General features: G+C 53.1%; 1 protein-coding gene across 1 annotated transcript in view; it reads left to right on the top strand.

Moving 5' to 3' along the window:
- Nucleotides 1–22318, top strand: part of QRICH2 (glutamine rich 2) — a 479286-nt gene that overhangs the window by 420280 nt on the left and 36688 nt on the right. The window lies entirely within an intron of this gene.

The following is a 22318-nucleotide window of genomic DNA, read 5'->3' as shown; positions in this document are numbered from 1 at the left end:
AAGGTGCGTTCCGTGGTCTCCAGGCACAACATCGCGGTTCAGCGGACTGGCGACAGACCCCTACGTCCTCCCCCACAACTAACAATATGGGAGGAGCAGGTCTTGACCATCATGCATCTAGAGGGCCTCGGAGGAGTCGGTGGAGGAATGGACACTGGTAAGTCAAAGCTTAACTATCATATCCCCCACCCTACCTGCATGCTATAACACCCCCCCACCCACACCCCCTCCCCTATCACTACAACTCCTCACTAATGTACTAATTACACAAACCACACATCCCAACAACAAGCCCTGCATGACACAACTAAGCATGGACACCCATCACTAAAGCATGCTCACTGCACATACCCATAACAACCCCCCAACCATCATCACACAAGCCCCCACACAGGAATGCTTGCACTGGGGTACACGCACACCCACCCATTGCACACCATGACACACACACATGAAATAATCATGCTCTTATACCCCTGCAGGACCACTACGTAACGTCACCACACAGGAGGGTCCAGACATCTCCACTCCACCCACAGAAGAGGCCCACAGTGATGACAGCAGCTCTGTCCACCTGGATCCAGATGACCAGCCCGGACCATCGTGGGCCTCAAGGGAACCCACTCTCCACGAGGCCCTCTCCTCCATCATGGGAGCCTACCACCATTCCCAGGAGACGATGGCTACGGTCCTGGCCAAGTTTCAGGAGACCCAGCGCCTGCAGGACGAACAGTATTTGGGCTTCAGGGAGGAACTCAGAACCATCAGCTCCGCCCTAGGCACCATTGTAGGGGTGCTGAAGGACATACAAAAGACCATGAGGGACACCGTGGCACTCCAAGGGGCCCCTGACACTAGCCTAGACGATGAACTGCCCACCACCTCCGCCGGCGCTAGTGGACAGGACGCCCCGCCACAGGACCACCACACCAGCACCCCACCCCCTGTAGACGGACAACCACCCCGCAAGCGGTCCCTGAGATCCAGGGACAGGACAGAGCACGATGGCAAGACGCCCGCCAGGAAATGAGACCACCCTGATTGTCATCCCACTGTCTCACTTTGTTACCCTGTCCAGATTGGAACTGCCCCAGCTCCACTTCCTATGCCCATATGGGCAGTGCACCTGTGAGACTAATAGACTGGACTCTGCCATGGACATTCCTCCTCCATCACCCATCACTATTTTACCACCCCCTCCAATAATTAGCACTTCAATAAACACCCTTGAACCACAAAACAATCTGGAGTCAGTCTGTGATTTTTAAAATGTGTATTACCAATTACAGTGACAAAACGCGTTTTCAAATGTAATGCCAACATACCTATGTCACACATCACAAGTCCATGAAGGATGCAAGCAGATGACACACGTTGATAACCACACCTGTGAAACCGTAATGGAAATGTACAACTCAGTTACCAAATACTGCTTCTAATTGACAGACAGGATAGAGGTAGAAGTGTGAAAGTGAATGTAATAGTAAAAAAATAGTTCTCACCTGTGTGCCACTGGAAATATTGCTGTATGACTGACTCCCTGTTGTCTATGTCTTCTTCCTCAGCTTCCTCCTCATCTGTGTCTGTGACGCCCCCTCCCAAAGTACACAAACGCGGGCACCCACACACCCAACATCCATCCACCTCACGACAGCCTCCAATTCATAGGTCCCGTAGTAGCACCTCAGCCAAAAAAAGTCAGGTACCAGTGGTGCGTGTTAAAGGTGTGTGGAGTGCACCGGCCACCAGGGCAGCCAGTGTGACACGGAGCCAAAGCACTGCCAGTCCACCCCCTGTAAAGCACCTTAAGTTGGAAAGTGGCCGACGGGAGAGGGTGAAGACTCCTGCTGGCAAAACAGCTCACAAGGGTGCTGAGTCAGCTGTGACTCCTCCCAAGGTGGTGAAGGGGCAGAAGAAGTCTCCAAAGTCTGGTAAGAGCAGCACAGCGGAGAAGGCCGCCATCCTCCCCGCCGGGCAGGATGCCACCACCAGCACTGTCGTCACTGGTCCGGAGACCACCGCCAGAGTCAGTGCCCTGGAGGGCAGCAGTATCGTCACTGGTCCGGAGACCACCGCCAAAGTCAGTGCCATGGAGGGCAGCAGTATCGTCACTGGTCCGGAGACCACCGCCAGAGTCAGTGCCCTGGAGGGCAGCAGTATCGTCACTGGTCCGGAGACCACCGCCAGAGTCAGTGACCTGGAGGGCCCCGGCAGCCACAGCCCCGCTGGGCACTGAGGGACCGTCATGCCACACACCGCTGCACAGGTCAGACACAGCAAAGGCAAGCACCGCTGAACAGGGCAAAGACCGCCATGGCAAAGCACCGCTGAACAGGTCAGACACAGCAAAGGCAAGCACCGCTGAACAGGGAAAAGACCGCCATGGTGAAGACCGTTGAACAGGGCAAAGACCGCAATGGTGAAGACCGCTGAACAGGGCAAAGACCGCCAAATCAAGCATCGTTAGCCCATGTGCAGCTGGGACAGTGACGGAACTGGGACCGTCACGGGGAGCGTGATGCACTCTGGGCACCATTCCCCCTCCAGAACCAGTGGAGACCTGCATCCACTCTGTCTGTCCTTCACAGGATGAAGCACTCTGGCCACCATTCCGCCTCCAGAACCAGTGGAGACCTGCATCCACTCTGTCTGTCCTTCACAGGATGAAGCACTCTGGGCACCAGTCCCCCTCTAAAACCAGTGGAGACTGTTATCCACTTGAGAGACTGTGGCTTTGCACTCCCCAGGATGGTACAGTGGGCAAACCACCCACTGTAGAGACTTGAGAGACTGTGGCTTTGCACTCCCCAGGATGGTACAGTGGGCAAACCACCCACTGTAGAGACTTGAGAGACTGTGGCTTTGCACTCCCCAGGATGGTACAGTGGGCAACCCACCCACTGTAGAGACTTGAGAGACTGTGGCTTTGCACTCCCCAGGATGGTACAGTGGGCAAACCACCCACTGTGGAGACTTGAGAGACTGTGGCTTTGCACTCCCCAGCATGGTACAGTGGGCAACCCACCCACTGTAGAGACTTGAGAGACTGTGGCTTTGCACTCCCCAGGATACATCAATGGGCATGGAGCCCCGTCGTGGATCTGGCGTGGTGCTGTAATCCGGCTGAGGTGCCCCCCCCCTACCCTTCCCCCTGAGGTGCCTGTTGTATTTCTATCTGATGCCCCTGCAGTGTTCTCTCCGTTTGTGGACAGGTATCTAGTGTGGGCCTCGCCCATGCATTGTGGGCCCAGTGGTCCACGGACATTGATATGTGCATACCTGCAGTACTAATCGTGATGTATGATTTTCGATTGTTTTTATATATCTGTATATATTTGGTTACTGTATTTTGATACATTACTATGGTTGAACTCATTTCCTTTTGTCTTTGCATTCTTCCGGGGGGGTTGGGGGTTGTTACTGTGCTGTTTGGAAATGCATTGGTGTGTGTGTTGTAGTGGGTGAGGGTCGGGGTGGGGGTGGGGGTGTTGCGTGTGTGTGTCCGTGACTTTTGCCTCCCCCCCTCCCCTATGTCGTAGGTGCAGTACTCACCGCTGTCTTCGGCGCCTACGTTGCTGGTGTTCATAGAGGAGCAGGAAGACAAGCGCAGGGAGTATTTGTAGTTCGGGCTCCATGGTGGCCTCCTTCCTCGTGGAGTATGTTGAGGTGAGCATTTTCCCATTGCAAAAACTGTTTCTGCCGTGTTTTTATCCACGGTGAATCCGCCCCGGAAAAGGTGGCGGATTGTGATACTGTGGGCGGTACATTGTCTTCCGCCTGTCTGTTGGCGGTGACCGCCGCGCTGCTTATCTGTACCGCCGTGGCGGTCGGAGTGTTAAAGTGGCTGTCTATGTTGGCGGTTTCCGCCACGGTCATAATTCCCTTTTTTTGTCCGCCGGCCTGTTTGCAGTATTACCGCAGCTTTAACACCGTCCGCCAGGGTTGTAATGACCACCACTGAGATTACAACTGAGAGGGCAAATCTTATTGAGGGAGGAATTCAGTTGAGCCATTAACTCATCAAGTCATTACAAGAGCAGTGGCTGCCCATCCTTTAGGGCGAGGGGCCACGCCCCCCCCACCTTTTTCCCCTCATGAAGAGTATCTGTCAGGCTGAACAAAGGTCAGCCTGACAGACACACTCCATGTTCAGCTCAGGCAGCCAGGAGCAGACACGTGCGATTTGTGCACACTTCTGGCTGCCTGAGCTGAACTTTGCTGGGCTGAGGAGGTCACAGCTCCTATGGGCGTGACCTCCTCGGCTCAACAAAGGTGCCTCGAGGCCCTCCCGTGGGTGACGAGAAAAGCGCCACCCATTGATTTCGACCTTGGCGCTTCAGGTTTAAGCCCTGAAGCGCCCAGGGCGAGTGTCAATCAGTGACACTACGTCACAGAGTGGGGTGGGGTCAGCAGTCTCCCTGACCCCATCCCACTCTGTGACGAGGCTGGGACTTCTGCATTCCCTCATTGGCTGACCTAAGGTCAGCCAATGAGGGAAGGCAGCAGTCCCAGCCCTCCTGGGACCTGGAGGCTGAAGGTAAGTGTGTGTGTGTATGTGTGTGATGTTTTAAATTGAATGTTGGTGCGCGCATGCATGTTTGAATGGTATGAGTGTTGTTAATGGATGTGCGTGTCTGAGTGTGAAAGAATGTGTGTGTGTATGTGTGTCGCCCGCCCCCCTCCTTCCTAAATCTGCCGTCCGCCACTGTACAAAAGGGAAAAAAATAAATCAAAATGTATAGTAGCACACTTAGGCCATAAGGATATTGCTGGACTGCAGCAAAGTAATTTAATATCCTATGCTACAGTCATCACACAATGAAGTTCGATGGAATACTCTGAAAAAATGTTTTCTATCTAAAGTATAGCATTCCAGGGAGATTACTATGAGGATTCACATACCAAACACATTCTTAGCATTTTCCAAGACCAAGAAATTGTTTCAACTAGTATTCTAGTATTTAGACACAGAGATGTGCAACAGTGTAAAATTGTAACAGGGATCATTGCCTCGCAGTTCTTTTTTTAACCTGTAGACTGAGCCGTAGAGTTGCTGGCTCCTAGCAGGGCTCTGTATTACAGTGCATCCATAAAAATGTCGCAAACATTACAGATATTGGTGGTCATTACAACCCTGGCGGTCGGTGTTGAAGTGGCAGTAAGACCGCCAACAGGCCAGCGGTAAAAAAATTGCAATTACGACCGTGGCGGAAACCGCCAACAAAGACAGCCACTTTAACACTCCGACCGCCACGGCGGTACAAACAAACAGCTTGGCGGTCACCGCCAACAGACAGGCGGGAGGCAATGTACTGCCCACACTATTATGACAGGCCAATCTGCCACCTTTTCCGGAGCGGATTCACCGCGGATAAAAACACGGCAGAAACAGGAATTTCGAAGGGAAAACGCTCACCTCTACACACCCCCACGAGGAACGAGGACACCATGGACCCGGAACTCCAAATTCTACCTGCAATAGTCTTCCTGCTCCTCTACCAGGAGCACGAACGCCAGCGGCGAAGACCACAGTGAGTACTGCACCTATGACACAGGGGAGGGGGGAGGCAAAAAACAGGGACACGCCACACGCAACACCCCCACCCACACCCACTACAACACACACAAATGCTTATCAAGAATTCACAGTTACACCCCCCAAACCCCCCAGAAGAATGCAAAGACAATAGAAAATGAGTGTAACCATTGTAATATATTAAAAACAAGTAGGCAGAAATATATTTCTCTTCCAGGGGATCCTCATCAATAGTCATAAACATTGAATATTCCCGCCCTTGTGCGGGGACCCCGGAGCATATATAAAATACACACATATTAACATGTGTAAAAAACAGCAATGCAGGCTATAATGTTAAAAACAGGCTAAAATGCTTTATTTCTATGAAGTTTTTTTTTTTATTTTTTTTATTTTTTTTTTATATTATAAAGCTACAATAGAGAATAAATATCTACCCAAGCCCCTCAAACTAGGCTTAGGGAAGCAAGCAGCAGCAAACTCTAGAGAAAAAGAGAAAAAACTGCATTGAAAAACAATGAAGCATTCTTAGCCAATAGGCTGCATGCAGGTTAACACAGGAGAACCATAAAAACTTTGGCACCGTGCCTTTAAGACCCTGAGCACGTCCAGTATCCCACCATGCCTCAGGGGTGAAGGAAAGGTGACAGTTGGTTCACAGTTAGGTCAGTTCTTTTTTCCGGCTTCTTCTGAGAGGATCCTGGAGCATTGAGCTCTCAGTTTTTCTGAGTTTTTCTCAGAAAAATTCTTTAAAAAAGCGTTTTTTCATTTTTCACTCGACAAATAATATCTTTGTCTGAGCTAGGAAGGTTTTTTCTGACAGAAAAATGCCTTCTCTTTTTGTCAAATGCCCTGCTTGTGGGAAGAAGAAGGCCCAGTCAGATCCCCACTCTCTGTGCATAGTGTGCCTGCCTCAGAGTCACTGCCCTGACACTTGTAAGTACTGCAAGAACATGTCTAGGAGGACTCTGAAAGACAGAGAGAAGATCCGACTTCATGGGCTTCAGGAGAGGAAAAGAACATCGTCTTCCTCACTTCCCAGACAGCCAGAAGGCCATTCTCAGGAGAGAATGGCCCGGTCGACGTCGACAGGTAGGAAAGTGCCTGTTTGTTCACCGTCGACGTCGTCGCTACCACCGTCTCACCGGCATAGATCGCCGTCGACGGCGACACACCCGACGTCGAAGGGAACGCCATCGAGGGAACATCAGAGCAGGGGCAGGTCTCCGTCGACGGCAGCCCGCCGATCGACGTCGAGCCATCGCCGGCGTGCCCAGTCGCCGCCAAAGGCTGTGCGCCCCCCAACGTCAGGACACACGACGTCGAGATCACCACGACTGCACGAGAAACATCCGCCGTCGACCTCCCATCGCTACACGTCGAGGCACACGACGGCGAGCAGGTCGAGGTCCAAGGAGCGTCGTTCGACGTCAAGACACTCCACGTCGAGGCAGGACCAACCAGCTGGGCGCCCTTCGACGTCGAAACAACCATCGACGTCGACACAGGTTTTACCTGTCCCACAGGGAGCAGAACATCGCCCCACGCCAGACAAGGCGCCATCTCCAGTGGTCTCCATACCGAGCGACTCTTCTCTGTCAAGAGCGGCATCATCTGGGCATGTCTCGCCCATCAATTTATCTCTGAGATGGCTGGAGAGCCTCAACAGACCAGCGGCCTCCCCAGATTCGCAGTATTCGCGAATGTACTCACCTACTGCCTCCCTGCCAAGAACGCCATCACCGACAGCCAGGGCAGAACGGGCTCGTTCAGCTCCTCGCCAACCAACCGCGAGGCCTAGACGCTCTGCTACAGCGTCTCGCAGCCGATCTCGCTCTCAACGGAGATCCAGGTCGCGGTCAAGGAGAAGATCACCCTCTTGGTCTTCATCAGGTTCTTCTGTCGGGCGTTACTCACCCAACCTTACAGATTCACCACCTGCTAGAGTCTCACCGGTGGATGATATTACCACATTCAACGAGGTGTTGCTAAGAGGGGCGCAGAAACTCAACATAGAGGTTCCAGAACCATCTACCTCCTCATCGATCATCTTTGAGACTCTACAACAGAGATCAGCGTCGAAAAAGTTGCTGCCTCTAGTGCCTGGCTTGCTGCAGCCAACCATGGACACTTTTCTGGCCCCAGCATCGCTTAAGTCTGCCCCGGCTAGGATTCTTAAGAAATACAAGGCTCCAGAACAAGACCCTTTATTCCTTAGAAAGGATCCGCCACCGGACTCGGTGATCATAGCTGCCGCCCGTAAGACCCACTCGGTGGCATCTTCATCCACGGTACCCCCGGATAAAGAGAGCAGGCATCTAGACTCTCTAGGGAGGAAGATATGCAGGACGGCGGCTTCAGCAATGAAGGTCTCCAGTGCGTCTGCGCTCCTGGGCAGGTACGATCGTTCTCTGTGGGATTCCCTCAGTAGATTTACAGAAAAATTGCCCAGAGAAGACAGACAAGAGTTCCAGGAGATACTACAAGAAGGATGCCTGGTATCCAACCAGGTTATCAGCGCGGCAGCGGATGGGGCGGATTTGGCTGCTCATGGGTACGCACATGGTATCTGTGCGAGGAGATCTTCCTGGCTGAGGCTCACTGGCTTGAAACAGGAAGCACAACAGCGCATCCTGAATCTCCCATTTGCCGGGAACTCTCTATTCGGTGCCCATGCAGACGAAGAGATGGCCCGCATGAAGACAGAGGTGGATACCTTGAAGGCGGTGGGCCTCGAAAGAAAGATTTCAGGAGGAGATACAGGCCGTATGATAGACGCCCTTTCCAGCAGAGGGTTCAAACCCCTCATTGGGTGCAAAGGTCACAGCAGCGACAGGGACGACCTCTTTTTCAACGAAGAAACACAAGGGAGCGAGGGTCAAGCAGACCTCAACAATCCACTCCAAAAGCACCCACCAAGCAATGAAATCTTGCTTCCCTCGACACTGTACACCACTCCGGTGGGGGGAAGTATTACGGCTTATCTTCACGAGTGGCACTCTATCACAAGAGACAAATGGGTGCTCAATATTGTCGAACATGGCTATTCTCTTCTTTTCAAACAGCCTCCACCACACTTGCCACCAACCAAAGACAATCCATCTCATCTCAGCTTGCTACGCAAGGAGGGTCTCGCCCTCCTAAGAAAGAATGCCATAGAAAAGGTTCCACCGGCACGAAGAGGACAGGGGGTCTACTCCCATTACTTTCTAGTGGCAAAGAAGGGTCGAGAGGGCGTTTTCAGGCCAATCCTGGATCTACGGCTGCTGAACAAATACATAAGGAAGCAGAAGTTCAGAATGCTAGCGCTTCACCAGATTTTCCCTCAACTGCATCAGGGAGACTGGATGTGCTCCATCGACCTGCAGGATGCATATTTTCACATCCCAATAGCTCCAAAACATTGAAAATTCCTGCGCTTCCGAGTAGCGTTACAGCATTACCAGTTCAGGGTTCTACCCTTTGGCCTGAAATCTGCCCCAAGAGTTTTCTCGAAATGTATGGCAGTGGTGGCGGCACATCTCTGAAGACAAAGGATATACATATATCCATACCTAGACGACTGGCTACTAAAGGCTTCTTCTCCGGAGCAGGCGAAAAGCCATCGGGACATTGTACTAGGAGTTTGCGAAGCTCTAGGTCTTCAGGTCAATTACCAGAAGTCAACCTTGACTCCAACGCAGAATCTTCACTACCTAGGAGCTATCATAAACACAGAACTACAAAAAGTGTATCCTTCGGAGGAACGACTATCCTCAATAAACAAGAAGTGCCAGGACCTGTTGAGAGCCAGCGCACCTACGGCACGTCAGGTGACATCACTACTAGGCTCTATGGCATCGTGCATTTTTATTGTCCCAAATGCCAGACTCCACATGAGACCCCTCCAAGAGGCATTGGAGACCAACTGGAGCCAGAGAACAGGTTGCTGGGAGGACACGGTGCGGCTACCGGAGGTAGCACTTCAGTCATTGAGATGGTGGATGCACAGACCTCACCTGTCAGTGGGTGCTCCATTTCACCAGGTGCTTCCATCCGACACCCTAGTAACGGATGCATCTCTTCAGGGATGGGGGGCTCATCTGGGTCCTTTTCAAGCACAGAGTCTGTGGTCAGACAAGGAAAAGCAGTACCACATCAATCTGCTAGAACTCAGAGCGGTCCATCTCGCTCTCAAGTCCTTCATACCGCTAATTCAAGGGAAAACTCTCTTGATACAGACGGACAATACAACCACGATATATTACTTGAACAAACAGGGGGGAACGAGGTCCCTACCCCTATCGCGAGAGTCCCAAGCGATATGGCATTGGCTCCTGGCCAGAGGAATGTCAATTACAGCAGTTCACCTGCCAGGTCAGCAGAACATGGAAGCAGACTTTCTAAGCAGACACCTGGAGGACGCTCGCGCAATAGGGTCGGCCTCAACTGGACCTCTTCGCAGACGAAGTAAACAAGAAATGCCCAGACTTCGCATCCAGGTTCTACCGTCCGGGATCTCGAGGGAATGCCCTGTTGATCGACTGGTCAGGGACATTTCTTTACGCTTTTCCGCCGATTCCCCTCATTCCGGCAGTGATCAGCAAACTTTACAGATCCAGGACCAGAATGATTCTTATAGCGCCGCAATGGCCCCGACAGTTCTGGTACACGGATCTCCTCAACCTGTCGGAAGAACCTCACAGGAGGCTGCCGTGCAGACCGGATCTTCTGAGCAGAATGGAGGGCAGGATTCTACATCCCAACCTACCCTCTCTGAGCTTAACAGCATGGCTTCTGAATTCCTGCAGTATGGGCACCTAGGACTCTCGCAGGAGTGCATGAGCATCTTGAAAGAGTCCAAACGACCTTCCACGCGGCGTTCCTGCGCTTTTAAGTGGAAGAGATTCTACATATGGTGCTGTCAGAAAGGTCATAATCCCATACGGGCGCAGGAGGATGTCATACTGTCCTATTTGCTTCATCTAGCGAAGTCCGGTCTGCAGGTATCATCTATTAAGGTACATTTGTCTGCTATTACTGCCTATCGCAAATCACCTTCTCAGGAATCCTTCTTTACAAAACCTGTAGTCAAGGATTTCTTAGAAGGTTTGAAGAAAGTTTTTCCGCCAATTCGGAGGCCTTCTCCTCCATGGGAACTGAACATAGTCCTGGCAAAACTTATGGGCACTCCTTTCGAGCCTATCCATAAGGCCTCTTTACAACGCCTTACGTGGAAGACGGCTTTTCTAGTGGCCATTACTTCGGCGAGGAGGGTCAGTGAAATCCAGGCCTTGTCTGCAAAAGAACCGTACACGGTTTTTCATGACAATAGAGTGGTTCTGCGAACTCACCCATCTTTCCTTCCGAAGGTGGTATCAGAATTCCATATTAATCAGACCATAACTTTACCGACGTTCTTTCCCAATCCGGAGACTCCGGCAGAGAAAGCATTGCACTCATTAGACTTGAAAAGAGTGCTGAAATTTTATCTGGACAAGACAAAATCGATTAGACACTCTAACCACTTGTTTGTAAACTATGGTCATTTAAGGACAGGAGAGGCAGCTTCTAAACGAACAATATCAAGATGGATAGTTTCTTGCATTGTTAATACTTACCAGCTAGCTAATAGACAATTGCTAGCGCGGCCTAGAGCGCATTCCACAAGGGGTAAAGCGGCTACTGCTGCTCTCCTTAACAATGATCCGATATCTGAGATTTGTAAAGCTGCTACATGGAAGTCTGTCCATACGTTTACAAGGCATTATTGTTTAGACTCAGATGCAAGAGCGGATGCCCAAGTGGGGCAGGCCTCTCTAAGAAATCTATTTGCGTAAGACATATCTATTCCTGCACTTCTATCGGACAGTCCGCTGGGTTTAGGGATGGGCTTGCTAATCTATTCAATGTTTATGACTATTGATGAGGATCCCCTGGAAGAGAAGGATAAGTTACTTACCTGTAAATCCTAGTTCTCTTCCAGGGGTATCCTCATCAAAGTCATAAACAACCCACCCTCCTCCCCGGACGCACGTCTCCTAGAAGTGCAGGACAGACTGTGTTTTGAATCAGTTATACAAATTGTCACCGTAAAAAGAACTGACCTAACTGTGAACCAACTGTCACCTTTCCTTCACCCCTGAGGCATGGTGGGATACTGGAGGTGCTCAGGGTCTTAAAGGCACGGTGCCAAAGTTTTTATGGTTCTCCTGTGTTAACCTGCATGCAGCCTATTGGCTAAGAATGCTTCATTGTTTTTCAATGCAGTTTTTTCTCTTTTTCTCTAGAGTTTGCTGCTGCTTGCTTCCCTAAGCCTAGTTTGAGGGGCTTGGGTAGATATTTATTCTCTATTGTAGCTTTATAATATAAAAAAAAAAAAAAAAAAAAGAATTCATAGAAATAAAGCATTTTAGCCTGTTTTTAACATTATAGCCTGCATTGCTGTTTTTTACACATGTTAATATGTGTGTATTTTATATATGCTCCGGGGTCCCCGCACAAGGGCGGGAATATTCAATGTTTATGACTTTGATGAGGATACCCCTGGAAGAGAACTAGAATTTACAGGTAAGTAACTTATCCATATACACCATGTACAAAATATATACCAAGCATAGTAGTCCAGGTAGTGCACTAAGAAAGTCCATGGAACACTGGGACCACACGGTATGGGCGAGGCCCACACAAGATCCCCGACCATGACAGAGAGAACACTGCAGGGGCATCAGATACCAATAAAAAAGGCACCTCAGGGGGAGGGAAAGGGGGGGACCTCAGCCGCTTGAGTGCACAACGCCAAATCCACGAGGGGGCCACATGCCCACTGTTACATCCTGGGGAGTGCAAAGCCACAGTCTCTCAAGTCTCTACAGTGGGTGGCTTGCCCACTGTTCCATCCTGGGGAGTGCAAAGCCACAGTCTCACAAGTCTATACAGTGGGTGGGTTGCCCACTGTTCCATCCTGGGGAGTGCAAAGCCACAGTCTCTCAAGTCTCTACAGTGGGTGGCTTGCCCACTGTTCCATCCTGGGGAGTGCAAAGCCACAGTCTCACAAGTCTATACAGTGGGTGGGTTGCCCACTGTGCCATCCTGGGGAGTGCAAAGCCACAGTCTCACAAGTCTCTACAGTGGGTGGCTTGCCCACTGTTCCATCCTGGGGAGTGCAAAGCCACAGTCTCACAAGTCTATACAGTGGGTGGGTTGCCCACTGTTAGATCCTGGGGAGTGCAAATCCACAGTCTCACAAGTGGATGACAGTCTTCACTGGTTCTGGAGGGGGCATGGTGCCCAGAGAGCTTTATCCTTTTAAGGACAGAGGTAGTGGATAACAGTCTCCACTGGTTCTGGAGGGGGCATGGTGCCCAGAGTGCATCATTCACCCCGTGACGGACTCAGTTGCGTCAGTGCCCCTGCCGCTCATGGGCTAGCGGTGCTTGAGATGGCGGTGCTCTGTGCAGCGGTGCTTGAGATGGCGGTGCCCTGTTCAGCGGTGCTTGAGATGGCGGTGCCCTGTGCAGCGGTGCTTGAGATGGCGGTGCCCTGTTCAGCGGTGCTTGAGATGGCGGTGCCCTGTTCAGCGGTGCTTGAGATGGCGGTGCCCTGTGCAGCGGTGCTTGAGATGGCGGTGCCCTGTCCAGCGGTGCTTGAGATGGCGGTGCCCTGTCCAGCGGTGCTTGAGATGGCGGTGCCCTGTGCAGCGGTGCTTGAGATGGCGGTGCCCTGTTCAGCGATGCTTGAGATGGCGGTGCCCTGTTCCTCTGTGTTTGAGATGGCGGTGCCCTGTTCAGCGGTGCTTGAGATGGCGGTCTCCATTGCAGGGTCTCAGCTGCTGGCGGTCCTTCATGGCCCAGCGGGGCTGGTGCTGGCGGTCCTTCATGGCCCAGCGGGCCTTTTGTTGGCGGTCCTTCATGGCCCAGCTGGGCTGGTGCTGGCGGTGGCCTCCTGGGCAGCTGGGCTGGTGCTGGTGGTGGCCTCCTGGGCAGCGGGGATGATGCTGGCAGTTAGCTCCTGGGCAGCTGGGCTGGTGCTGGCGGTGGCCTCCTGGGCAGCTGGGCTGGTGCTGGCGGTGGCCTCCTGGGCAGCTGGGCTGGTGCTGGTGGTGGCCTCCTGGGCAGCGGGGCTGGTGCTGGCCTCCTGGGCAGCGGGGATGATGGAGGTCTTCTCCGCCGTGCTGCTCTTCCCAGACTTGCCGGGTTTCTTGTGGCCCTTCCCACCTTGGAAGGTGTCACGGCTGACTCCACACTCCCAACGGGACCCCTGGGAGCAGCTTTGGTAGCTGGAGTCTTCCCCCTCTCCCTCCCGGCACTGGCCAACTTCTGATGCTTCACAGGTGGGGGACTGTCTGTGCTGTAGGACCGTGCCACACTGGCTGCCCTGGTGGCCGGTGCACTCCAGATTCCGGTGACTACAGGCACCACTGGTCCCGGAGATGTTTTGGCTGAGGTGCTAGTTCGGGACCTATGAGACGGACGGGGTGGGGGAGATGTGGGAAAGAGGTCAAAGTTGGACAGGAAAAGTTTTTTGGACACACTGGGACTGGTAGCTGAAGGGGGTTTGGGAGTGGAGGAAGAGGTGGTGGTTGTAGGAGGTGTACGTTTGGTGACTTTGGGTGAAGGTGCATGCGCTGGAGGCTGTCGTGAGGTGGATGACTGTTGGGTGGGTGTGTGCCTGCGTTTGTGTATCTTGGGAGGGGGCGTCACAGACACACTGGGAGAGGACACAGGGGACGTGTGAATGGTAGTGGTGGTGGTGACTTCAAGTGAGCGGGGTGTGGTGGTGGGTGTGCTGGAGAGGGACATAGTGGCTGTAGAGGTAGTGCATTCAGGTGTGAGTGTAGGCGAGACTGGGAGGGAGGAGGGAGATGAGGAGGAGGGGGACACAGTGGAGGCAGTGGATGTTGGTGCATCTGCATGTGTGTGATGCTTGCGTGAGTGCCTGTGGGATGTGTGGTGCTTATGTTTGCCTGAGCTCCCCTTGGGTGTTGAGGTGTCTGCATGTTGGTCTGTAGGTGTGCTGAGGTACAGGGGATTGGGTCGGGGTGGAGGAAGTTGGAGGGGGGAGGCTAGAGATGGGGACAATGGCTGCCATCAGTGCTGAGGCCAGAGTCTGAAAAGCTCGCTGAAGGGCCGCCTGACCAGAATTAATGCCCTCCAGGAATGCATTGGTTTGTTGCAACTGCCTCTCTAAACCCTGGATGGCATTCAAAATGGTAGACTGCCCAACAGTGAGGTACCTGAGGAGGTCAATGGCCTCCTCACTGAGGGCAGCAGGGGTGACTGGGGCAGGGCCTGAGGTGCCTTGGGGCGAAGGTGATGCCCACCCTCATGGGTGAGCGGGCACGGGGCAAAGGCTGAGGAGCTGCTGGGAGGGCGGTGCTGGTAGGGGAGGTGGCGGCTGTACCTGTAGATGCGGGGGGCACAGATGTTGCCGCCACCACAAGGGAGCTCCCATCAGAGGACGAGTCCGTGTCGCTGGTGTCAGCTCTTGTCCCTGCCGTGGAGCTCCCCTCGCCCTCCATCCCACTGGTGAATTCAGACTCCGTAGTGTCGCCCTCCAGGGCCATGTGGGATGCAGCTCCCTCGTGCTCCGGTGCCACTGCTCCTCCGCCTGATGATGCTAATGCACCCAAGAACAGGGAGACCACAAAAAGGGGGGGGGGGGGGGAGACAGAAGAAAGACATGTTGGCGGACACGACAGACACAGAAGCCCCCTGCACTACGCCGCGCTCTTGGGCTCCACTGTTTAATTTCTGGGAAATGGCCCACAAGGCTATGGACGACATCTGCACACATAGATGACACAGGGGCATGACTAGGTGTACTTGGCACTCTACAGAGGTGGGCTGGGTGCCACATGGCCTGCTTTACGGAGGGGCCTTGCCTACGGAACGTTCCCTGGCCTAGGGAAACCCACAGCCCACCTCCCCCACCCAGACACCTCCACTGCTCGCAAAGTCAGCAGAATGAGAGTGTACTCACCCCCTTGTGGCTGCTGTGATGCCCTCAAGCGGCCATCCAAGTCCGGGTAGGCCACCGCCAGGATCCTGAACATCAGGAGGGTCATGGTGCGACGGGCACCCCTCCCACCTTGGGAGGCCATCCCCAGCTGAGCCTCCGCCGTCTTCTTGCTCCAGCGGCGAATGTTCTCCCATCTTTTCCGGCAGTGGGTGCTCGGTCTGTGGTAGACCCCCAGGGTCCGGACGTCCTTGGCGATGGCACGCCAAATATCTTTCTTCTGGTGGGCGCTGACCTACATGAAATGTACAGGGGAAAAAGAGAAGTTATTACCAACTGCACCATCAAAGTGATTGGCCCCCATCCCTACCCTTGCCATGTGGCACATGCATTCACCGTCTTTCATGCACGCAGCACTCTCCCCCTTTCCTTTTTACATCCAGCCCTCTCCACACAGGCCTAGCCCATACAACATGCTCCCTGTGTACTTACCTGTTTGTCTGGAGGACCGTAGAGTAGCGTGTACTGGGAAGGACCCCATCCACGAGCTTCTCCAACTCCTCCGATGTGAAGGCAGGGGCCCTTTCCCCAGACACTCGAGCCATTGTCTCTTCCAGACCGAAGTCACAGCTGCACTTGCAGTGTAGGTCCTCTCCTGTCGAAGATCAGGTATCAAGTGATTGAACAGATAGAAAATGGCGGTCACGTCCGCGGCGGTGCGTACCGTCACCGCCGGCGTACATCGCCATTGGCTCCTGGGACCCATAGGGTCCAATGTTAACCAATGCAGCATTGCGCTGCGGTCTTCGACCGCCTACCGCAACGGTGTACAACGCCAGCGCAGTTACCTCACATCCCATTGTCCCACTTTACACGTCAGGCAGCCGCCATTTCAGGGGCCCACATGGCTTCATTTCCAACTGCGTCACACATACCTAGCCCTAGACTCAACACACATACAGGCCACCTTTTGTGTATGATTGGTGTTCTGTGTAAACTGTGGGTACGTACCTCTGCGTTGTTTGACTCTGTGCTCTCTGTTGTCCTTCATAGGCACCGTCCGCTGGGACGTGTGAGGAGATGGCGGCATCCTCCGGTGTACCAACGGTTGGTGGACCTGTCGACAATGGAGGAGCGACATTTGATTATCACATACAGGCTTGACCGTGCCACAATCCAGGAACTGTGTACCCAGTTGGAGCCAGACCTAATGTCAGCAATCCGCCATCCCACAGGAATCCCCCCTCAAGTGCAGGTGCTGTCAGTGCTCCATTTCCTTGCAAGTGGGTCATTTCAAACAACAGTGGCCATAGCATCAGGGATGTCCCAGCCTATGTTTTCAAACATATTGTCCAGAGTGTTGTCTGCCCTGCTGAAACACATGCGGAGCTACATCGTTTTCCCTCAGGTGGAGGATTTGCCTACAGCGAAAGGGGATTTCTATGGCCTGGGACACATCCCCAACATCATAGGTGCCGTTGATGGGACACATGTGGCTTTGGTACCCCCCCCCAGGAGTGAACAGGTGTACAGAAACCGGAAGAGTTATCGTTCTATGAATGTACAGATGGTATGTTTGGCAGACCAGTACATCTCCCATGTGAATGCCAAGTTCCCTGGCTCAGTGCATGACGCCTACATCCTGCGGAATAGCAGCATCCCTTATTTGATGGGTCAGTTCCAGAGGCACCGTGTGTGGCTATTAGGTGAGCACCTGGAAGCAAGTCAGTGGGAATGGTTGTCTGGGTCTGGGGATATCCCTCCAGGTTAGTGCGTGTCTAACAGTTGTCCCTCACCATTTGCAGGTGACTCTGGTTACCCCAACCTGTCATGGCTACTGACCCCAGTGAGGAATCCCAGGACAAGGGCAGAGGAACGCTACAATGAGGCCCATGGGCGAACTAGGAGGGTGATCGAGCGGACCTTCGGCCTCCTGAAGGCCAGGTTCAGGTGCCTCCATATGACAGGTGGATCCCTATTCTACTCACCAAAGAAGGTGTGCCAGATCATCGTGGCCTGCTGTATGCTTCATAACTTGGCTTTGCGACAACAGGTGCCTTTTCTGCAGGAGGATGGTCCAAATGGCGGTGTTGTTGCAGCTGTGGAGCCTGTGGACAGTGAAGACGAGGAAGCAGAGGAAGAAGACATGCACAACAGGGACTCAGTGATCCAGCAATATTTCCAGTGAGACACAGGTAAGAGTACAGACCTGCCTACTACATGTACTTTAACACTACTACCTCTCTACTTTCTGTCGTTTTCACCCAGTGTATGGTCACTGAGTTGTCACTTTCCCTTACAATTTCACAGATGTGGGTTCCACTGTGTGACATCTGCTTAGATTCCTCATGGACTAGAGCTGTGTGACATAGGTATGTTGACATTAAACTTGAAAGAGCATTTTGTCACTGTAATTGCTAATGCACTATTTCGAAATCACAGACAGACTCCAGATTGTTTTGTGCTTTAAGGGTGTTTATTTAAGTGCTCAATATTGGAGGGGGTAATGAAATGGTGAGGGGTGATGGCGGAGGAATGTCCATGGCAGAGTCCAGTCTATTAGTCTCACAGGTGCATTGCCCAAATGGGCATAGGAAGTGGAGCTGGGGCAGTTTAAGTATGGACAGGGTGACAAAGTGGGACAGTAGAATGACAATCAGGGTGGTCTCATTTCTTGGTGGGGGTCTTGGCATCGTGCTCTGTCTTTGTCCTGGATCTCGGGGACCGTTTGCGGGGGGTTCTCCCTCTGCAGGGGGTGGGGTGCTGGTGTGGTGGTCCTGTGGCAGGGCGTCCTGTCCACTAGCGCCAGCGGAGGTGGTGGGCAGTTCATTGTCCATGCTAGTGTCAGGGGCCCCTTGTAGTGCCACTGTGTCCCTCTTGGTGTTGAGTACTTCCTTCAGCACCCCTACGATGGTGCCCAGGGTGGAGCTGATGGTTCTGAGTTCCTCCCTGAAGCCCATATACTGTTCCTCCTGCAGGCGCTGGGTCTCCTGAAACTTGGCCAGTACAGTTGCCATCGTCTCCTGGGAGTGGTGGTATGCTCCCATGATGGAGGAGAGGGCCTCGTGGAGAGTGGGTTCCCTTGGCCTGTCCGCCCCCTGTCGCACAGCAGCCCTCCCAGTTCCCCTGTGTTCCTGGGCCTCCGTCCCCTGGACCGCGTGCCCACTGCCACTGCCCCCAGGTCCCTGTTGGTGTGGGGGTGGCGGGTTATCCTGGGTTCCCTGTAGTGGTGGACACACTGCTGATTCACGTGTCCTGGGGACGGAGGTATGGGGCCGCTGGGTGGGTGCAGTGCTGGTGTTTCCAGAGGGTGGAAGCTCTGTAGTGGCCTGTGACTGGGTGATGGGAACCGACTGTCCCGAGGACCCCGATGGGGCGGGCTGGTTATCTAGATCCAGTTGGACAGAGCTGCTGTCATCACTGTGGGCCTCTTCTGTTGGTGGTGTGGACATGTGTGGACCTTCCTGTCCGGTGACGTTGGGTAGGGGTCCTCCAGGGGGATAAAAGGATGGTTATTACATCTGTGTGTGTCATGGTGTGCAATGGTTGGGTGGCCGTGTACCCCAGTGTTTGCATTCCTGTGTGGGACCTTGTGTGATGATGTTTCAGGGGGTTGTATGGGTATGTGCAGTGGGCATGCTTTAGTGATCGGTGTCCATGCTTTGTTGTTGCGTGCAGGGCTTGGTGTTGGGATGGGTGGTTTGTGATGTGTGGGCATATGTGAGGAGTTGGGGTGCTGGGGGTGAGGGTGAGGGTGGGGGTATATGATAGCATGCAGGTAGGGTGAGGGTTGTAATAGTTAAGATTTGTCTTACCAGAGTCCATTCCTCCAGCTACTCTTGCGAGGCCATCAGGATGCAGAATCGCCAAGACCTGCTCCACCCATGTTGTTAGTTGTGGGGGAGGAGGTGGAGGTCTGCCGCCAGTCCTCTGAGCCGCCAGGTGGTGTCTTGAGACCATGGAACGCACCTTCCCCTGTAGGTCGTTCCACCGCTTCCTGATGTCCTCACGATTTCTTGGGTGCTGTCCCACTGCGTTGACCCTGTCCACTATTCTTCGCCATAGCTCCATCTTCCTTGCAATTGAGGTGTGCTGCACCTGTGCTCCGAATAGCTGTGGCTCTACCCGGACAATTTCCTCCACCATGACCCTGAGCTCCTCCTCCTGAGAACCTGGGGTGTCTTTGCCGTGCCATGGGGTGGTGTAGGTGATGTGTGGGGTTGAGTGTGTGGTGATATGTGGGGTGATATGTAGTGGTGTGTTGTGTGAGGTGCGTGGAAGTTCTGTGGGTGATGGTGTTGTGTGCCTTTGGATGCTGTTGTTCTTGCTGGTGCTCTCTCTCTGGCCTTCTTTCAGAATTTTTGTCGTGGGGGTTTGTGGGTGATGTGGGTGTGTGTTTTATATTGTAATGGGTGTGTGGGAGTGGTGTGTATGTGTATCAGGTGTGTGTATTTCGAATTGTCCAATGTGGTTGTGTTTTGTAAATGTGTGTGTATTTTGAGCGTGGCGGTGTGTACCACCAATGGAATACAGCGGTTGAAAGACCGCCGCGTGGATTTGTGTGTCGTGATAGTGTGGGCGTATTTCTGTTGGCGTGACGGTGGTGGTTTTGTTTTCGACAGTATAACACTGACCTTTGGTGTGGCAGACTTGTGTGGGTGTCTGAATTGTGACGGATTCCGACATGTGGGTTGCACTGAAAACGAGAAAGAGCATCAGCGGCAACGTTCTTCACCCCTTGCACATGTCGCGCTCGAAATTCTACATTTCTCAACAGGCAACCTCTCACTAGCTCCCTCAACAGCCCTAACAATACTGGGCAGTTCCCGGACTGGCAATTGATGGCCTGCACTACTGCCATGTTGTCGGACCAGAATGTAATCCTCTTGTTGGCTAACACTTGTGGCCACAAATAGAGCGAGAGGACAATTGGGAACATTTCCAGTACAGTAATGTTCTTTGTGAGTCCATGCCTGACCCATGCGTTGGGCCATTTCGCCGCACACCACTGACGGTCTAGTATGACCCCAACCCCTCCCTGCCTGAAGCATCGATGGCGAGCTGGAGTTGCTGACTAGTACACCATGCCAAGCGCCACAATAAGGAACCATTGAATTCCTCCAAAAATGACAGCCACATGCGCAGGTCCTCCTTCAGGCCGGTACTGAGGCACACCATGTGTCGGGGTTTGCTCACCTTCGCTGTCGCCCTTGCTAGCCGCCTGGCAAATATTCTGCCCGCTGGTATAATCCTTGCTGCAAAGTTGAGCCTGCCCAGGAGGCTCTGAATTGTGGCTAGCGTTGCCTTATCCTTACTCAGCACCTGCCTGATGTCGGCCTGCAGAGCCATGACCTTGTCCTTCGGCAATCGGCACATCCCTTCCGTTGAATCAATCTCAATGCCAAGGAATGTCAAGCACACTGTAGGTCCCTGAGTCTTTCCAGGCGCTAGTGGCACACCCAGTGACTGAGGTGCTCAAATGCGTTAAGGGTTTCCATGCAGTCGCCTGAATCAGCCCTGCCGATAAAGAGGGAGTCGTCCAGGTAGTGCAGTGAGTTCCCCGGGGTGTGCTTTTTCTCAGAGCCCATTCCAAGAAGCAGGCAAAGGTTTTGAATAAGGAACACAACACCACGCAACCCATGGGCATGCACTTGTCGTAAAAGTATTGACCATCCCATTGCATACCTAAGAGGTGAAAGCTACTCGGGTGGACCAGGAGAAGGCGGAACGCGGACTCAATGTCTGCCTTAGCCATGAGCGCACCTTTGCCCGCTGCGCGAACTAGGTCAACGGCCTCATCAAATGACGCATAACAAACTGAGCACGTTCCCTCCTCGAGGTAGTCGTTCACTGATGACCCTTTGGGAAAAGATAGATGGTGGATTAACCTGTACTTGCCCTGCTCTTTCTTTGGCACAATCCCAAGTGGTGACACAATGAAATTTGGAAGAGGAGGCTGGGTGAAGGGGCCAGCCACCCTCCCCAATTGAAGCTCCTTCTCTAGCTTCTCCTGCACCACCCCCGGGGCCTCCATGGCTGACCGTAAGTTATTAGCTCCCCTCGTAACTAACGGGCCGGAGTAAGGGATCCTAAAACCTTCGCTGAAACCCCTGAACAGAAGCTCGCGTTTGGCTGTTCTTGGGTAGCCCTTAAGGATACGTGCTAAGGTGTTAAAAACTATGGGAGAAGAAGCTAATGAAGTGTGATGTGACTGCGGGCCATTAGTGCTGCTTGGCCCCGGCATAGGTAGCCATTGGCTTGTCGAACTTGCTCCCCTTGCTGCACTCGGCTGCGGGGTGCCAGCCGGCGCACTTGGAGCAGTTGTGAGTGAATTTGTGGGCAGGACCCATGAGCATGTCCCTGCGTTGTATAGCCTGCACACGTTATTGGTGAACCTATACTGATGGCCCCCTCTCCCCTTCTGCGGGGGCTTCCCTCGAAAGGAGGGCCTCGGCTGTTGTTTAAAATAGTACGGCCTTGCTTGCTTGTGTCTAGCGAAACGGGGATCGCTGGTCGCTGGCCTGCTGCCATTGCCCATGTACTGCACCCAGAGTTTAATTTTGCGGCAATCCCATGCCATCTCTGGTGCCTGCTCCATCTTTTGCCTGAATTCCCTGTCGTAGTTCAGCCACCCTGTGCCCCCATTGTGGGTATATTCCTTGTATATGACACGGTTATACTTGCATAGAGCCGGTCCCTGTTCGGGGAACTTCTCCATGATCACTGTGGACAGCATTGCAAACGCCTCTAGCCAATTTTCTATTGATTCCTCTGGCTTAACCTTCCTTTTCCATTTATGCTTCTCTATCTCCTTGGTGGGTACCGTTATGTCTGCGCCCTCTTTGG

This window comes from Pleurodeles waltl, chromosome 7, assembly GCF_031143425.1.
Source record: "Pleurodeles waltl isolate 20211129_DDA chromosome 7, aPleWal1.hap1.20221129, whole genome shotgun sequence".
Lineage (NCBI taxonomy): Eukaryota > Metazoa > Chordata > Amphibia > Caudata > Salamandridae > Pleurodeles > Pleurodeles waltl.
The sequence above is the reverse complement of the archived record's forward strand: the minus strand, read 5'-3'. Positions and strand labels throughout refer to the sequence as shown.